This window comes from Rhinopithecus bieti, unplaced genomic scaffold (genome assembly GCF_001698545.2).
Source record: "Rhinopithecus bieti isolate Rb0 unplaced genomic scaffold, ASM169854v2 scaffold_15336, whole genome shotgun sequence".
In the NCBI taxonomy this organism is placed as follows: Eukaryota; Metazoa; Chordata; class Mammalia; order Primates; family Cercopithecidae; genus Rhinopithecus; species Rhinopithecus bieti.
The window spans coordinates 1,127,711-1,145,578 of NW_016808678.1; the positions used below are offsets into that span (position 1 = coordinate 1,127,711).

The 17,868-nt window shown below is 37.7% G+C and overlaps 1 long non-coding RNA gene across 1 annotated transcript; it reads right to left on the minus strand.

Moving 5' to 3' along the window:
* Positions 1-1,934: 1,934 nt before the first annotated feature.
* On the minus strand, positions 1,935-15,495 carry LOC108538758 (uncharacterized). The gene is made up of 3 exons (XR_001888183.1): positions 15,456-15,495; positions 14,178-14,244; positions 1,935-1,993 (listed from the first exon to the last, which is right to left on the minus strand). It is a non-coding gene; the product is annotated as an uncharacterized LOC108538758 (long non-coding RNA).
* Between the last annotated feature and the right edge of the window lie 2,373 nt (positions 15,496-17,868).

Genomic DNA, 17,868 nt, shown 5'->3' on the forward strand with positions numbered 1-17,868 from the left:
CTGTCTCAGCCTTCTGAGTAGCTGGGATTACAGGCACCTGCCATGACGCCTGGCTGATTTTTGTATTTTTAGTACAGATGGGATTTCACGATGTTGGTCAGGCTAATCTCCAACTCCTGACTTCAAGTGATCCACTGGCCTCAGCCTCCCAAAGTGCTGGGACTGCAGGTGTGAACAACCACGTGCGGCCACTACAACCTTTTTAGAGGACAGTTCAGCAATATTTGTCAAAATTGCCTACACAAAAACCTGCCTGTGGGTATAAAATTGTACAGTATAAATATAAATGTGTGTATTGCCATTATTTTGTATTCATGAACAATTGGAAGCAATAATAATAATTCTATTAGGAAAATGACTAAACCAGCCCACAATACGGATTGTGTCTCAGTACTGGGTATGAGGTGAGAAGTGTTTGAGTATGTCACAATAATAGACAACTCCAAAATCTTAGTGGCTTAACACAAAAGGTGATTTCTTGCTCACACAGGGTCCTCTCAGGTCAGCTGGGGCTCTGCCTTGTGTTCTCATCCAGGGGCCAGGCAGACACTGCTGCCACCAATCTGGAGTTTTATACCGTATTCCTAGCAGAAGAGAGGGTGTGGTGCCTTGCAGACAGCTCTTAAAGCTTCCACTTAAAAATGATAACATGTCTCTCCCACTCACATATCATTCACAGGGAAATACCTAACCTCAAGGGCACTGCAAATTAAATCTACTGTGTGTTTCTTAGAAGTACAAGAAATTAAGGAACTACCACTTCATGGAATAAAAATATATTATACCTAAAAAGAATGAGGCAGACAAATATGTTCATATCTTAATTTAAAAGTTCCAATGTAGTTCTACAGTGTATTTAAATTCCATTGCTATCTTGAAAACATATATATTTGTATATGTACATATACATTCATGTAAATGAACTGACAAAGTTTTGAAATTGTAAGACCAACCATTAACAAGAAGATTGTGGCACAACGTTGGTTGGGAGTAATGATGAGATACTTTTTTACTTTTTATACTGTAATATGCTTCTCAAAATATAATTGTAGGAATGCATCAATATTGCTTGCTTGATTTAAAAACTAATTTAAGAAAGTCACCAAAGTTTCTTGGACCTTCTTTTCCCATTTCTTTAGATGGAAAAAAATAATTGTCAAGAGGTGAACTGGAAAAATAAAGTTACTATCTGCATCTTGTAAGTCCCACAACATATTTGCGTAGATTTACTATCTATATCTTGTATTTCCCAAAAAATATTTGTGTGAATTTACTCTCCATATTGTTTATGTTCCAAGTAATATTTGTGTGGATTGGTGAAGATGCATTCTATAATATTAGCTGTTCCCAAATAAAGGAGTCATTAACTTTTATCAGACCAAAATATATTTTACTAGGACATTTTAGCCCTTGGTCTCTTCCCTGTGGCTCTCCATTTCTTAAAACAAAAGAGTTATTTAGGAAAAAAAATCCTGATCCTTTTTCTCAATAGTCATCACAGCCATCACTTTCTACTTACACACACACACACACAGAAACACCATCCCTACCACCCCCCTGCAAAACACTCCCCTAACATATACACACAGGGTTATTGATTGTCCTAAGCTAATTCATATATATGATATCATATAGATATTAATATATGTATATATCTAACATATCTAGATATCTACATATCTATTTATGTATGTATATATCTATATATGTGTATATATTTGTATACAGATATCTATATAGATGTGTATATATGTGTATATCTATATAGATGTGTATATGCATATATATCAGACACACACACACACATATATTTATATGATATGAATAGATTTATTATAAGAATTGGCTCAGGTGATTATGGAGGCAGACAAGTCCCAGGTTCCCAGATCTGCAGGGGATTGGCAAGCTGGAGACCCAGGAGGACTGATGATGTCATTTTAGTCCAAAGATTGGCAGGGTGAGACCCAGGAAGAGCTGATGTTTCCATTCAAGTCTGAAGGCAGGAAGAAAACAATGTCTCAGCTTGAAGGCAGTCAGGCAGGAGGAGTTCCCTCCCATTCAGGGAAGGGTCAGCCTTTTGGTTGTATTCAGGCCTTCAACTGATTGAATGTGCCCCACCCACCTTAGAGAGGGCAACCTGCTTTACTCAGTCCATTGATTTAAATGTTAAATAAATAATTTTTTAAAACCCTCACAGAGACACCCAGGATCATGCTTGACCAAATATCTGGCTACCTCATGGCCTAGTCAAGTTGACATAAAATTAACCATCACAGAAGCCTGATAGTACAATGAACTTGCTTCTGCAACTGCTAGTTTAGCCAGATGTTAACTTTGTAAAAACTCGATTGTGGAAATGTATAAGCCACCATGCTTATCCTCTCACCATTTTATCATATGTAAGACTATCAGGATCTATATTTTAATGTCATGTTAAATCTGTGCTCAGTTTTACGTATCTTGCTCTCTGTGCAATAATTAAACTGATTCTTAAATAAATTGTAAAAAAGCTTCAAGAACATTTTATGAAATTCCCCTTGGTGGCATTAAGCACTAAAGAAGCTAATTGATTCCTTAAATTTTCAGTTAAGCCAATGTATTCTTACTTACATGTTGCCCAATTATCTAATCCATGTTTATCAAAATAGATTTGCCCTCTTACTTAGTAAACTTTATTTGAATTTTCTTTTTTTTTTTTTTAATTATGCTTTAAGTTTCAGGGTACACGTGCAGAACGTGCAGTTTTGTTGCATAGGTATACACGTGCCATGGTGGTTTGCTGTACCCATCAACCAGTCACCTACATTTGGTATTTCTCCTAATGTTATCCCTCCCCTTGTCCCCCACCCCCCGACAGGCCATGGTATGTGATGTTCCCCTCCCTATGTCCATGTGTTCTCATTGTTCAACTCCCATTTATTTGAATTTTCGGAGAATAAATTGCCTTCATGAATTTTTCTTCGTAAGCTTTTATCTTGTAAGTCATATTAAGAAACTTTGTTCATTACCTAGTTAACTTTTCATCTTGGATTATAGATGAATAGGAAAACCTCTGAAAATATAATTCTAAGGAAATTGGCGGTGATATATTCTATCCAGAAAAAAAGTTTTGTTGAATGATCACTGCTCAGGAAGACTGTCCGAAATTCTTATCAATGCACTTAGTTAAAAATCATCAAGGCAATGATTTTATGGTACTTAATATTTTCAAGTAGAATTATATTTATTAAACCTGATTTGTAGTCAATGGACCTCTGAAGCTTGAAGCAAAGTAATATCAGACTCATCAGTCAAAGCATTAGAGGGTTAGAGGATTTTGCAAGATTATGTAGCCAGCACTCTTCCCATATTTAGACCTCAATGGTTTCAGGTTGTAAGAATCTATTCCATAATATTTTAAAAGCCCTCAGGATTCCCTAAGAATCTGTTACCAAAAAAAGCATTGTATGGCAGCATGTAGCAATAATAAAATAGGTTTATGATATTTTGAAGCACAAAACTGGGACATTTTGATGATTTATCTTTCTCCTCATTTCAAAAATTCATGAAATACCTGCTAATAACTACTTCCTTATTTCTAGAAGATCCTTAAAACTTTAATGAGAATTGTTAGAGCATCTACTTAAAATAGCCACAGCTCCGACTTAACCCATTTAAATGGTCTTCCAATGAGAGAAGACAGCACAAAGGAGAAAACCAGAAAAAAAATTCAGAAAAAAATGTCTGATATTTGCAGGCCACCCGAGGACTGAGCATGAATTTGAACAGCCTTTAAAAGCTGCCAGTTCATCGGAGTTAGCAGCACGTGGGAATTCAGCCTCCCAAGTGGCAGAAACTCTGCTTCCTCAGCCATCCTCTTAAAAGCCCATTTTCTCCAGCAGATCCCTGAAGGGCTGAGATGAAAGACATGGCATAAACAGGACTGGCCTTCAGATGCCCACAATATATGGGAGACCTGAGGTTAGAATTAATAGGCACGGGTATCTTTAGCTGTTTTTGTCTCCAAACACCTTGAGATGAGGTCAAATTTAGAAACAATTCTATTTGAGGAACTAAACCAGAAAGATTTATCAGTTAGGGTCAGGTTCAATTTCAAAAATATTTTTGTTTGGCCAGTTTCGTTTTACAGCTTTGCTTTAGGAAAGCATGGGTTTAATGTTTGATAAAACTCATTTATTAATTAAGGCTATTCTGTAGAACTATTTTCCAACTGAAGTTGGAATTAAGATTCAGGCATTTTTGGAGTGTGGTACGTTGATCCCCAGGAAGTTATTGAAAGAATCCATTTTCTGGAGAAGTTTGGTCTAAAGGATCTTCTACACACAGGGTAGAGTAGTTAAAAAAAGAAAAGCAAAATTAGATAAAATATGCTAATTATTGAAGGACAATTCTAAATGAGAGATTTGGAAGAATCATAGAGAATGAATCTTTCCAGCAGCGAAGAATGCTCTGAACTGGGGGAAAAGGGTGAGAGTTCAGAAAACATTGCATACAATAAATCACTGATATTCGTCCTTGGTAAAAGGACTTGTGCCTCCCAGTTTCTTCCAGAGCTTACATTCTTGAGTGTGGTGGGGTTGGGGATGAGGGTGGGAGTGTTGGAATTTCTATGGAATTTCGGGAAGTCAAACACAGAAGAGATTTTTATGGTATTTCTATCAAAAACCCTAGAGTCTAACAAGCCTCAAAGAGTCTGTTACATATGACCCAGGGCCAGAAGGGTCCCATGGAGGTGTAAAGTTAAGGAAAAATTTCACTAGCATAACAGGAGATGAAGGAGCAAGGAAAGTGTGGGAATATCAGGAAAGTAGGGGTGAGGGTTATGACAACTTCATCATCAGAAGCGGGTAAGGGTCAACAGATCCCAAAAGAGTGCTATGGAACAATAAATATGTACATTACTAGTGTCTTAAATGGTCAATACAAAAGCTAAGAGCAATGATCACAACTATCAGACTTTGGGACCAGGAATGGAGAATGTGGGATGAAGTGCATGTAAGCTGACTCATCTTTCAGAGTGAGGAGAAAATCAGTGTCATCTTTATTAAAGAGTGTCAATAAGCATATCATTGACAATTACAGAGGGAACCATCGTAAGATCTAAAAACAATCGAGATGAAAAGAGATTCATAGAGCACGGATAAGGAAAGAAAGAAAGAGACCACTGTTATACTTTAGCCTATTTTTTTCTGTACAATTTAATGTTACTATGAGCAAGAATTACTATAATAAAGATGCAATGACAGTAATGATAATACCATTCGGGTAGTGGTTAAATCCATGGATATGAGTATTTCTGGCTTTTAAATCTAGCTCTTATTCAGAGGCTTGAGAAACTTTCTTTAACCCGTCTCATCTTAGTTTCTTCATGTGTAAAATCAGAGATAAATTGTAACTTATTCCTAGGATCACTGCAAGGATTTAATCCGTGAGTCTGTTCTCTGAAAGTTAATCTGTGTACAGCATTTAGACATATGGTAAACGCTATGGAAATATTAGGCTTTACTGCCTAGCACTTCTGATCCTTAACAGATTTATATTTGTCTACATAATGGTGATTCCTAAATCCACATAACTGGGGTTTGTGATGGTTAATTGTATGTGTTAATTTGAGTGGACCACAAGGTGCTCACATTAAACATTGTTTCTAGTGTGTCTGTGAGGGTGTTTCCAGATGAGATCAGCATTTGAATTACTGGTCTTATCAAAATAGAGTGTCCTCCCCAATGTGGGTGGACATTGTCCAATTCATAGAGTGTCTGAATAGATTGGAATGTGGAAGGGGGATGCGTCCCTTTTGTTCCTGACTCACTATTTGTGTTGGGACATCTCATCTCATAGCCTCCTGTCTTAGGGCTGGGGTTTACATTACTGATTCCACGGCTTTCAGGCCTTCAGACTGAATTACATCACCAGCTTTTCTGGTTCTCCAGCATGCAGATCTCAGATGGGGGACTTCTCAGCCTCCACAATAATGTAAGCCAATTTTTCGTAATAAATATCCATATAGGTGTGTAATATATGTCTATGTATATATATATAGATATAAATGAATGGAAATGTATATATTGATATATATGTGTGTGTATGTATATATATCTCCTACATGTATCTCCTATTGATTCTGGTTTTCTGAAGAACCTGGACTAATACAATTATAACAACTTCTTCCAAATGTGTTACTTCCTCTTCATCCCACAGCCTGAGTGCCAGGTTGCGATCCCACTGTCTCTCACAGGGTTCACTGCAGTAACTCCCTTCCAGTCCTCTCTCCTCTCCTAACTCCTTCTCTAAACTTCCTCCAAAAGATCTTGCTAACTTGACCAGACTCCTCTTTATTAAAGTCTTTAATTATTCTCAATTGCCTAAGGAGAGTTTCCACTTCTTGGTAAAGTAACAAATCTATTTTGCTCTCCCACCTTCTGAACTTAACATCTTGTGAGCAAGCCATGCTAATTTTTTGTATTTATCCAAAAAATCTATTGAGATAATAATTTCTTTCTATAGCAACTGAGCTTCATCCAACATAGATACTAGGATTTCAGTACATGCTTATTGAATGAACGAATGAATCAATGAGATAATAGAACTACAATAATGCTGTTGTTTGCTTGACTCTAGAAATAGATAACATTTTTTTCTCATTGAAAGGCTCAAAAATTACATTTATAGGCTTCTGTGTGATATAAGTGCAATATGATGAGAAAATAAAAACCAATCTTTTCCCACACATTTGGGGCTCATAGTCTTACTCAGAATTCATCCTAAATACATATTTATTAAATAATACATGAATGGCTAAATGGATGAATGAATTAATGTGTGTTCACTCTGAGCTCAATAATGTCTATTAAACAAAGTTAATTGAATTTAACTGCCAGCTGTATTTGAATTTTCACTTTTTTAGAATTAAAAACTTCAATCCCTAGTAGAGTTAAATGTCTTGGTGTTCTTGAAATAGGTGATATTTAAATGCAAAATTAGAGCCTAAAATCATGTATTCAATGTTTTATCTATTACAGCTCAGTGTATAGAATCTTTTATTCTGTTGAAAACATTCATCCCAAACATTAGTCTCCTTTTCAGCCTTCATATGTTCTTACTATGCTAATGATACAGAGAATCCCAGCTCACCAGGAGTTGTAAAGGGCCTTAGTCCCATCACCTGTGAGCGTGGATGCTGTGAAGGCAGATGTTTTCAAAGCATAGTCGACCAGGGCCCAGACAGTTTAAAGCAGGTGTGGGATTAATGTGGAGTGGTAAATAGTAATGGCTGGGATCCAGCAAAAGCAGGAAGACAAGGAGAGAAGCACAGTGGAAAGAGCTGGTTATATGTAAAAGGCTGATAAGAGAAAGTCTCAATAAATTATTTGGTCTGTAAAATACCAGGTTAACCTGGAGAATTGGGCCAAAGTTTAGTGGATATGAACCAGCTTCTGAGTTTCTTTTATTCCCGCTCACTTTTTCAATATCAAAACTATTACCAAAGACTGGAGGGGCACATCTCTTGCTTTCTGCTTGAGGATGACGATATTGGGAGTGTCTGAATGGAGTTGGCATGATGAAAACCAGTTTGAACTTTAGAAAAGCAAATGAGTTTATCTCATTTCAATTACAGGGTTTTATGTCTCTTATTTAGTTATAAGAAGGCAGTATAAAATTTAATTGCCTAGAGGCAGAAAACTGTGATAAACCTTATTCTTATTCCCTATTTTGCTTCTTGGATGTTGACAGCATGAGCTCTGGGTATAATTTCAAAGTGAACTAAATAACACCACCACTGAAAAGGGAGTGGTTAAGTCAGTCAGTGATAATCAATGGAAGTAATGAATGAATAAATCTGACCCTGAAGTCAAAAAGGAACTTAAAATTTATTTCTTGTTTTCCGACAAGAATAACAGCTCTATTCCTGGATGAGACCATGGGTTAATGCATACTTTAAAGTAACCTAGGGGTTGATTTGGACCTTAACAATTGTGATACAGGAACTCTGAGATAAAACAAATTTCTTTGGGTCTCTCTGAGATTCTTTCATCTGGTCAAGATTTTGACTTAAGTTTTGGCAACCAGCTAGTCTGTACTTTACATTCATTGCAGTAATCACATTTTAAAAGTATGTATTTTTCTTTTGTAATTCTCTATTTACTTTCTCCTCTAGAAGCTGTTCTGCTTCATGAGGAAGGGGTTACATCAGTCCGGTCCACTATAATCTATCAGCACATAGCATGGTACCTGACTTAACTTATGCTTAATTAATGGGTGCTGAGTAAAAGAGTAATGATGTGCATTTGAAGACTAACTGTTGGACAGAACAAGTCATTAGAGGACAGCATGAGTATTAATAGTTGGTAACTGCAAAAAACAATTTGCTGAAACTCAAGTAAAGACTGGCTAAAATTTTCCCAAAATGAATAAATGTGAGCTGTTGAGTTCCCTTTTACTTAGGAGACATTTTATAGTGGATCCTGGTAACAATCAAGGAGCAATGTATTGCGCAGGACATACAAAGCCTTTGATGACATAACCTTCCATTGTCCCTGGGCTTCTCCTGATCTTTCAGACTTTTCTTCCTTCCCAGTCCACTTGCATTTCCCACTCTGTCCTTCCTGATTGTCTCCATTGCTTTTGTTAGTGTGCTGTCTCTCCCTGGAATGCTTATCTCCTCTTTGCAAGTAATCTCACTACTTTTCTCTACATTTTAGAGTTAAAACTTTTGAACATCTCTTCTGTGACTTGTGACCTCACTGTTTCTTTCTAACCTATTCTGTTTGGAAACTGTCTCACTGCATTTTATGTATGTATTTTCCTTTTTCCCAAAGACCATGAATCTATTGAAGTCAGAGATAATTTCTTATATCTTACTGAATCCCCACCATGTAAAATAGACCTCATGCCTCTCAGGGTATCAACAAATGATGGGAGAATGAATAAATAAGTAACTATTGGCCTGAGCTATAAAGATTGCCTTACTGTTTATGATGATTAATTTCATGTGTCAACTTGATTGGGCCATGAGGTGCCCAGTCATTTGGTCAAACATTATTCTGAGTGTTCCTGTGAGGGTGTTTTGTAACGTTTAACATTTAAATCAATAGATTGAACAAAGCAGATTGTCCTTCCCAAACTGGGTAGGTCTTGTTCAATCAGTTGAAGGCCTGAATGAAACAAAGAGGCTGACCCTTCCCTGAATACAAGGCAATTTCTCCTGCCTGACTGCCTTAGAGCTGCGAGATTGGTTTCTTCTTGTCTTTGAACTTGAATGGAAGCATCAGCTATTCTTGCATCTTAAGCCTTCCAACCTTCGGACTGAAACTACATCATTAGCCCTCCTGGGTCTCCAGTTTGCCAAATACAGAGCTTGGGACTTCTCAGCCTCCATAATCATGTGAGCCAATTCTTTACAATAAGTCCTTCTTGGAGAATGCTGACTAATACATTTCTTGCAAGTCAAAGCAAAGTAACTTGAAACATTTCTCTTTTCGACTTTCTAATGCCTCCTGATATTTTCTGTTTGGATATAGTGATCTAGTTGACCGAGATTTTAAGATAAGTGTTTGTGACCCATGAGTATTTATTTTCTTTTCCTTCATTTTCCTTTATTTTATACCTTACCTGTGCCACTTTCTAGCTCTTCCTTATAATAAGTTTGAAATATATACAAATTGAAAACATACAATTGTAGAGAAAGAACATGTTTTTCTTATGAATTTTATAAACATTTTCAACAAAAAAAGTTTAATAATATTTTGCACATTTATATATAACCTATTGCCCTATCAATTATTTTCACTGATTCTAACTTACTGCTTTTATGAGCTTTGGAAATTTGAAAGATTAGTTCTGTACTTTCAGTGGTCAATTATTTTTAAAGGATTTCATAAAACTTTAAGTGCATTTTATCTACTTGAATACAGGTGTACAGCTGTATAAAAAAGTAAATGTTCATTGACAGTCAAAAAAGAAAAACAGAATATGTTTTATAGAGATAATTAAAATATTAAGGCTCATATTTGGGGGAATAAAAGTATAATAAAACTCTAATTATTTAGAATTATGTTTTTCATAGCACAGAAAGAATGCCTGAGATTATGGATGACATTAATGGTTATGATGATGATGACTGAAAATAAAAATAAAATACAGAGATAGGCTCTGGAAATTAAGTCACACTTAAAACTGCCAATAATACTTGATATGCTACTGATTAGAAAATTGTCAGAAGTAAAAGAATATTATTGTTTTGGAATTGTGTTTGGACCTTAACATTGTTAGTAAGAAAGAGATATTTCAAAAATATTAAGATCATGTCATTCTATGGCTTAGAAATCACCAGTGATTTCTTGCCTTTGCCACAAAATCCAGTTTCCCATTTTAATTCATATATAACTATTTGCTCCAGTCCCTGCCTATGTATTCCTGGTTCATGAAGTTTCAGCCCTCATGACCACATTCTTGCCAAGTTTATTTCTTCTCCAGTGTGTTTGTATTTGCTGTTTCTCATTATTCAACTGTTTTTAAGCAAATCTTATTGGTTTTTATCTTTCAGATCTGAACTCAGAAGTCACCTTCCTGGCCTTCCCTGAGGATGTGATTTGATATGTGGTCCTTCCCTTCTGCTCCAAGCAACACTCTATATATCACTGTATTTATTTTCTTGAAGGCACGTCTCAGAAATATTTTCTTCATTTATTTCTCTGAACTACCATCTTAGAATTCAAATTCCATGGGAGTAAGGGTCCTGTCTGTCTCATTTACTGCCACATTTCCAGCTCCTGGGAAACTGTCTGACAAGAAGCAAGAGGGGAGCTAGAATGATCAAATGGGTTCCACGTAAATCATAATGTTGTCAAGGCCTTCCAGAAAAATTCTTAGAGTTAGCATTTAAGAATTTTTGCAGAGTGAATAATCCACTTTGTTTTCCTTTTCGCAAATACCACCACCAAATTCCACTCAAAGCATTTTCCCTTTCCCCTCTCTTTCAGTGTTTTAAGTTAGGTATCTCTTTCTTATTTCATAAATTTGCAGATTATGTGAAGATGAATTATATAGATATTTTATTCAGATCATGGACTCAAGATCTTATCCAGAAAAACCTTCACCTTATAATAGGCAGTAGAGCATTTATAACAGGATTGAATTAAGTCACTTTAATATCATAGGTGATATTCATCAAAGGATGCTACAATAAACACAATCTAATGTATTGTTATCCATATTTTGTAATATATTTAAATAATTAAGTGGACATTTAATAATTGGGAATGGGCTCATGTTAAAAAAATCCTTAAAAGTCAGGATTAAATTTAAGAAAATTCAAAGATATATTTCTCCTATAAGGAGACTGAGATAAAAATCACTATTACTGGGAACTAGAAGTTTAATTTTTCACAGAAATTACTTAGTTGTGCTGAGATTTGTGGGCTGTCAAAACAAAGATGCTGCCTGTAGACACTTGAGAATAAATGCTTCCTTGAAGTCATTGGATACGCATTTCATAATGTCATTTATACTTGATTCTTAGAACATCGAAAGATGTAAATCATTCTTCAGAAACTAAATGAGGTAGCTGTGGCAAAAATTCAGTTTTGGCTGTGCTTTTGGCAGATTGCTGGGGCAGGTCTCTACCTGGCCTCAGGAGGAGGATTGCTGTCACTTGAAGAGTACTTGAAGTAGCTCCTTGCCCAGATCGTCGTGATCTTCAATGGATTTGTATCATGACTAGATTGTAGGGGTGCTGGAAAAATGCCCTGTCATTATACTCTCTGAATCGCCCTTAGTTTATAAGGAAAAGAAACTCTAATTTATTCTAAGGAAAAAAATTCTAATATGCATATAACTCCAGTATTTCTTTCTTCAATAAATTTACTGAATATCCACTAGGTGCTAAAGAAGCTACCTGAAAGATTAATAGGATACAGTTATACAAGCAACTAGCAACTTAGTGAATGGGATAAATATATCTGCTTGCAATGATGATATATTGCAGCATGAATATCGTAGAGCACCAAACTCAACTTGAGAGAAAACGTGAGATAAATATTTCTGTAGAAGATCAGCTGAGTCTTAAAAAAATTAGGAGGGTTTAGAAGTTCAAGGCAGAGTGGAGAAACACAGAACATTTGATGCAAAGGGGCACACAAGCAAAAGCACGGATCATGGTGCGGTGTTTCAACTGTGAAGTTCAGGCATTGTTGACAGTTCATAAAGGGTCAAGCAGTCGGTGGCAGAAAATGAGTATTCAGAGGCAGATTAAGACAGTGATATGAAAAGCTTTGCTGGGAAGCTTGACTTTTCAAAAATTCACCATGCCTTTTCTGTATGCTTGACACTAAGAAGTTAGAAAGGTACATCTCATGTTCCCCTCCCCTCCCCAATGAAAAGGAGTGTACCCCTCACATGTTGAGCACCAAAGACTTCAGAGAATGGGTCTTTATTTCAGGTGTGGACTGGACAGAGTTTGCTTTGGGGAGGGAGCTGGGAATACCCCATAGAGCATTTCTTGCTTCTTCATTCACTGCTCAGGTCCCAAGGCGGGCCCTAATTTTCCATTCCCTAATGCTACCCTCAAGATGGCCTCCCTTTTCTATGGGGTCCTTTTGTCACCGTCTCTATCCCTGATCTGACCTGGGATGTTCTCCATCCTGCAGCCTTGGATCTCTACAAAAAGACGAAAAAAGATAAGGACATACCAATTTACTGTTTCCTTGGTTTCAAGCATCTTTTACCTAGCCAAGAGTGACTGGTTTGGAGAAAAAGAAAGAAAATTTTGCTTAAAGAATCTGTCTCCTGGCTGGCCGCGGTGGCTCATACTTGTAATCCCAGCACTTTGGGAGGCCGAGGCGGACGGATCACGACGTCAGGAGATCGAGACCATCCTGGTTAACACTGTGAAACCCCATCTCTACGAAAAATAGAAAACTCAGCTGGGCGTAGTGGTGCGCGTCTGTAGTTCCAGCTACTGGGGAGGCTGAGGCAGGAGAATGCCATGAACCCAGGAGGCGGAGGTTGCAGTGAGCCAAGATCGCCCCACTGCACTCCAGCCTGGGCGACAGAGTGAGACTCCATCTCAAAAAAAAAAAAAATCTGTCTCCTTCTCCTATGTTGCCTGCTGTTAGAAGCAATATAAAATAGTCCTTCCGTAATTTGGGAACTACTCTGGTTAAGCCATGAAAGAAGTACGTACTTTGCTCTCAAGAGGATTTTGCTGGACGTGAGTGAAAAAGCTTTTAAACCAGTATGAGCCATTGAAGGGTTTAAGCAGAAGAATCAAGAAGACTTGTTATCTGGATTGTTTTGACAGGTGTTTGGCAGCACGTGGATGATACATTGATAAGGACAACCCTGAAGCCAAGGATAACCAAACACAGCAATTTTCATCATGGCAGGAAACTCTCCTTTGGGAGAGGGGTGAGCCATCAGAATATCGAGGGGATGAGTGTGACTTTAAAAAACACAGTTATCTGACTTATTGTTTTCATTCAACAAACTGTGTGAAAAATAACCTTGACAAGATCTCACTTACTTTTGGTGATGCACTGTATTCCAAGAGAGAAGTAGGACAGACATGAGTAGAAAGATCCCCAGAAAGTTAACATGAGAGTCTGTAGGGCATTCAGACAGGAATATGAAAGAGGCATTCGGATGTGTAGTCCTGAGCTTAGAAAAGGAAGTTGTGGTTTAAATTTAATTGGTCAATAGTTAATCTCATGAGAGCGTGTATCTAGGATGGATGGGGGTACTGGGAGAAAAATGAGAAGGCAAGCTTGATTGGTGACATAAAGATAAGGAAAAAAAAACACACATCAGAGAAGAAGGAAAAGAGGCATCAAGAAAAGTCTTCAGTACTCAACAAGGGTTCTAAAACTACTTGCTGCCCAAAGCAATTTTTGGGATCCATTCTAGACTCCATATCTAGGTACTGCATTATGACTTGGATTCTCTACTTCAACAAGAATGGACTGAATTATTTCCATGGGCAGGGAGTATATACTGTACAGGATATTGATGGGTGTCTTTTTCCTGACTTAGTAATCTAGACAACGGCTTATGCTATGTCCATAAGAGTGAAGGTTCAACTATCATATACCATATATAGTAAATATGTATATATAAGTTATATATATGTACATATATGTATATACATGTATGAGTGTGTGTGTATAAATTTCTTGACTGACCTGTGAATTTGAGATAAATCCTTCTTGTGATATTCTCCTAAATATAATTTGGATTCCTTTCCAGTACCTGTAAGGAAACATTTGAGATTTCAAAGTTTTAAACCATAGAATCCAAGTGTATTAAATGTGCTAATAAAAAGATAAAACAACCATATGACACAAGCATGACTATGAGAGTGATGTGCAAAGCTGCATGAACTAACTCACATCCCTTGGCATAATCCTTTCTCCCTTGACTAAAACACATCCCTTTAGGAATGCTTTCTATTATTTTAAGCAGGGAAAGTTCTTTCCATCAGATCATACATGATTTCGAATGAAATATATGAGATGCAATAAAACCCAAGCCAACACCATTAAACCCACCTAGAAGGAGTGTTACATCCTGGGTTTGTCATAGGTGTAGTTTAAAATGCCTGCAACGATTCGAATCTCTTAACTTTCATTTTAATTAGTCACCTATGGTGCTGGGACGTCCCAAAATACCCCAGTTATTAGATATTCCAATATGGTGCAAGAGAATGCCGGGGATATTCTAAGTGTAATATAAACTTGTTGATGTGCTTCCCTAATTATGGAAGGGAGGAGTTTCATATTGCTCAATAAGACGGTGCTGCCAGTAAAATTTGCAGAGTGATTAATCAGGATTTTATTTCAAGTTCAGGCAACAAATTTCAACTTGCAAAGTTCTGCCTATTCTATTCTACTTCTCCCTGAATTCTGTTTCTAGACCTGTGGTCTGTGCATATGACTGTAGAGAACCCAGTTGCAGCTACCCTATGGTTGTCAGGGAGCATCTTTTTGCAGGGTCTTAACCTTTCCCCTGGCCTGTCTCTTCTGTGAGGTCCTGCCTCTTTTTAACGGGCATCTTGTTTTAGGCACCTCCCTAGTCTGCACCAGATCTGCCGCTCCACGGAAAAGGGATGCTTTAGATCTTGATACGAGAAAGGAAAATGGGGCAAGACCTCACTGTGACCTTATGGCATGACTTTGATGCAAGGGGTCTTAACGGCAATCAGATCTTTACATAGTGAAGATTAACCTCCTGTTCGAATAGCACCTGTCCCTTGTTAGGTGTTTCCCTGTCTTGCTTTGCACTGCATCATAGAAGAAATGTTTGCTATTGCCTTAGCCTGGATGGGGTGAGGGTCTGTGTTCAGTATAGAAAGGGATAAAACCTACCTGTTCTACTATGCAATCAGAACAATTACCACTTGTTCTTTGATCCCTGAGGTTTCCTTGGCTTGGTAGGGGATAGGGGTCTACACAAACATTTACCTGAGATATTTTGAGAAAATACTGCTGGGCGCAGTGGCTCACGCCTGTAATCCCAGCACTTTGGGAGGCAGAGGCGGGCGGATCACGAGGTCAGGAGATCAAGACCATTCTGGCGAACACGGTGAAACCCCCTCTCTACTAAAAAAAATACAAAAAGAATTAGCCAGGTGTGGTGGCGGGCGCCTGTAGTCCCAGTTACTCGGGAGGTTGAGGCAGGAGAATGGCGTGAATCCGGGAGATGGAGCTTGCAGTGAGCAGAGATCACGCCACTGCACTCCAGCCTGGGCGACAGAGCAAGACTCCATCTCAAAATAAATAAATAAATAAATAAATAAATAAATAAATAAATAAGGGAAAATACTATGCTTATTAGGTATGAAGATCAAGAGTATATTGATCATCAAACAATTTAAACCCTTTCATTTAGCAAATATGGTTTTGTTTCTGCATGTGTGTTGATACATATATTCCTCTATGCAAATGTGTGCTAATATATATACATGCATATATATGCATGCTTTATATGTAAGTGAATATGTGTATGTATGTATGTACATGTGTACCTACCTATTTATCTATCTACCACGCAAAGATAGGTCCCAAAGTTTGGGACTAGATAGATGAATAGATAGGTACACATGTACATACATACATATATACATACATACACATACTCACAGAGTAAAATTGGTCTGTGTAGTTATGTAATGGTAGCAAGGAACTCATAAACTGGTATGAGGGGAAGAGTGAGCCAGAGAAGGACTCTTTGGGGAGAGGAAGAAACCTAGACCAAGTTAGGAGATCAGAGATTGAGGAAAAATACAGCTCATGAGAACTTCTCTGCAATGGAATTGGTCAATATAGTTAATTCATTTTGATATCAAATATTGACAATTTGCTTCTTGTTTTGTGCTGAGGCATAGCAACAATTTTCACCACCTCCAACTTTTAGTGAGAAGTTTCACCTGCACTAGCTGCATGGAGAGGATGCCGGCTGGAGCCCAAGAGCAAGGAAGACTGAACCAGCAGTGGTGGAGTGGGCAGCAGGTACTCCCTGAGGGTGGAAGGTGGGCTGGGTACTGCTTCATATGTGGAGGGTCACCCACATGGCAGATCCAGGCCAGTTAGCCCAGTGATTCTCCACAGGGTATGATTTTGTCTCCCAGGGGACCTGTGGCAATGTCTTGAGACATTTTGGTTGTCTTAACGGCAAGAGGACAACCGGCATCTGGGGGAAGAGACCAGAGATGTTACTAAACATCCTACAGTGCACAAGTCAGCCTCCACAACAGAGTTATCCAACTCCAATGTCAATAGTGCTGAGGTTAAGAAACCCTAGGTTAGACATACGTGTTTTCAATTATAGCAGGATGCAATTTAAATTCCTGGCATTGAACATAGAACTTTAGAAAATGTCCCTTCTCCATGTTCTAAAAGATTCTACATCCTGTGGTTTGAGGAACTCCCCCTTCTGTTTGTTTTCCCACTCAGCCCTCCCTTTTTAAACCTCACCGCCCCACTCCACACCTCAAACAGTGAAGGGGCTAGTTTATGTATAACGAAAGCTTTGAAGTGGAAAGAAGGTAATATTTCAGATTGCAAAAAAGGACTTGAGATTTATATTATTGATGAACAATAGTTAAATGGTTTGGCACTTTTGTCTCAGACATACTGTGTGGCTTTGATCTTTTGATATACTTCATGAGTTCTTGATCCAAGTTCTTGCCTTGCTTTCCTTACATGGGTCTTTATGAAGGATTAATTCCCAGGGGAAGTAGATCTCTAGAGGGCAGAATTCACAGGTCAGGGAATAGTGATCGTCATGAGCTAAACAGTAAAATTTCCCTTCGTCTCTCTCCTTTGATGTACACAGCATTTTTTTTGTCACCCTAACTCCCTGTCAATATTGTTATTTTGTCATTTTATCCTTTGAAAGTTTTAAAGGTTCAAGTTTATGTTAAGGAATATGAAGTGCATGTTATGATTGTAAATTTAAGACTTTGGGAAAATTAGGTCATCCTGAGAGGTCTGCAAAAGAGCAAATAGTTCAGACGTTTGCATCTGCTCAGTTTGAAATACATACACACACAATCTGATACCTTCCCCTTGACATGTGATGTTCCAAATCAGCAGAAATTCTGCCAAGTAATTCATGGGACAGAGCAGAAGGAGAATATGAGTCATTAAAATATAGGCATAAACTTTAGTCAGACAAACTGATGGGATTGCTGCCAAAGAAAAAAATCTTGCAGTTGGGCCACCCTAGTAGATTTCTCCAACAAACCCAGACAGATAGTGCTGTGTTTAGTGACTAGATTCTAAGGCTCTGAATTACAGCACCTATCATTTCACTGTTTCAGAAGAGAACTATTTGAGTGAAAGTATTATTTCAATGCAAATAATAGAAGGATAA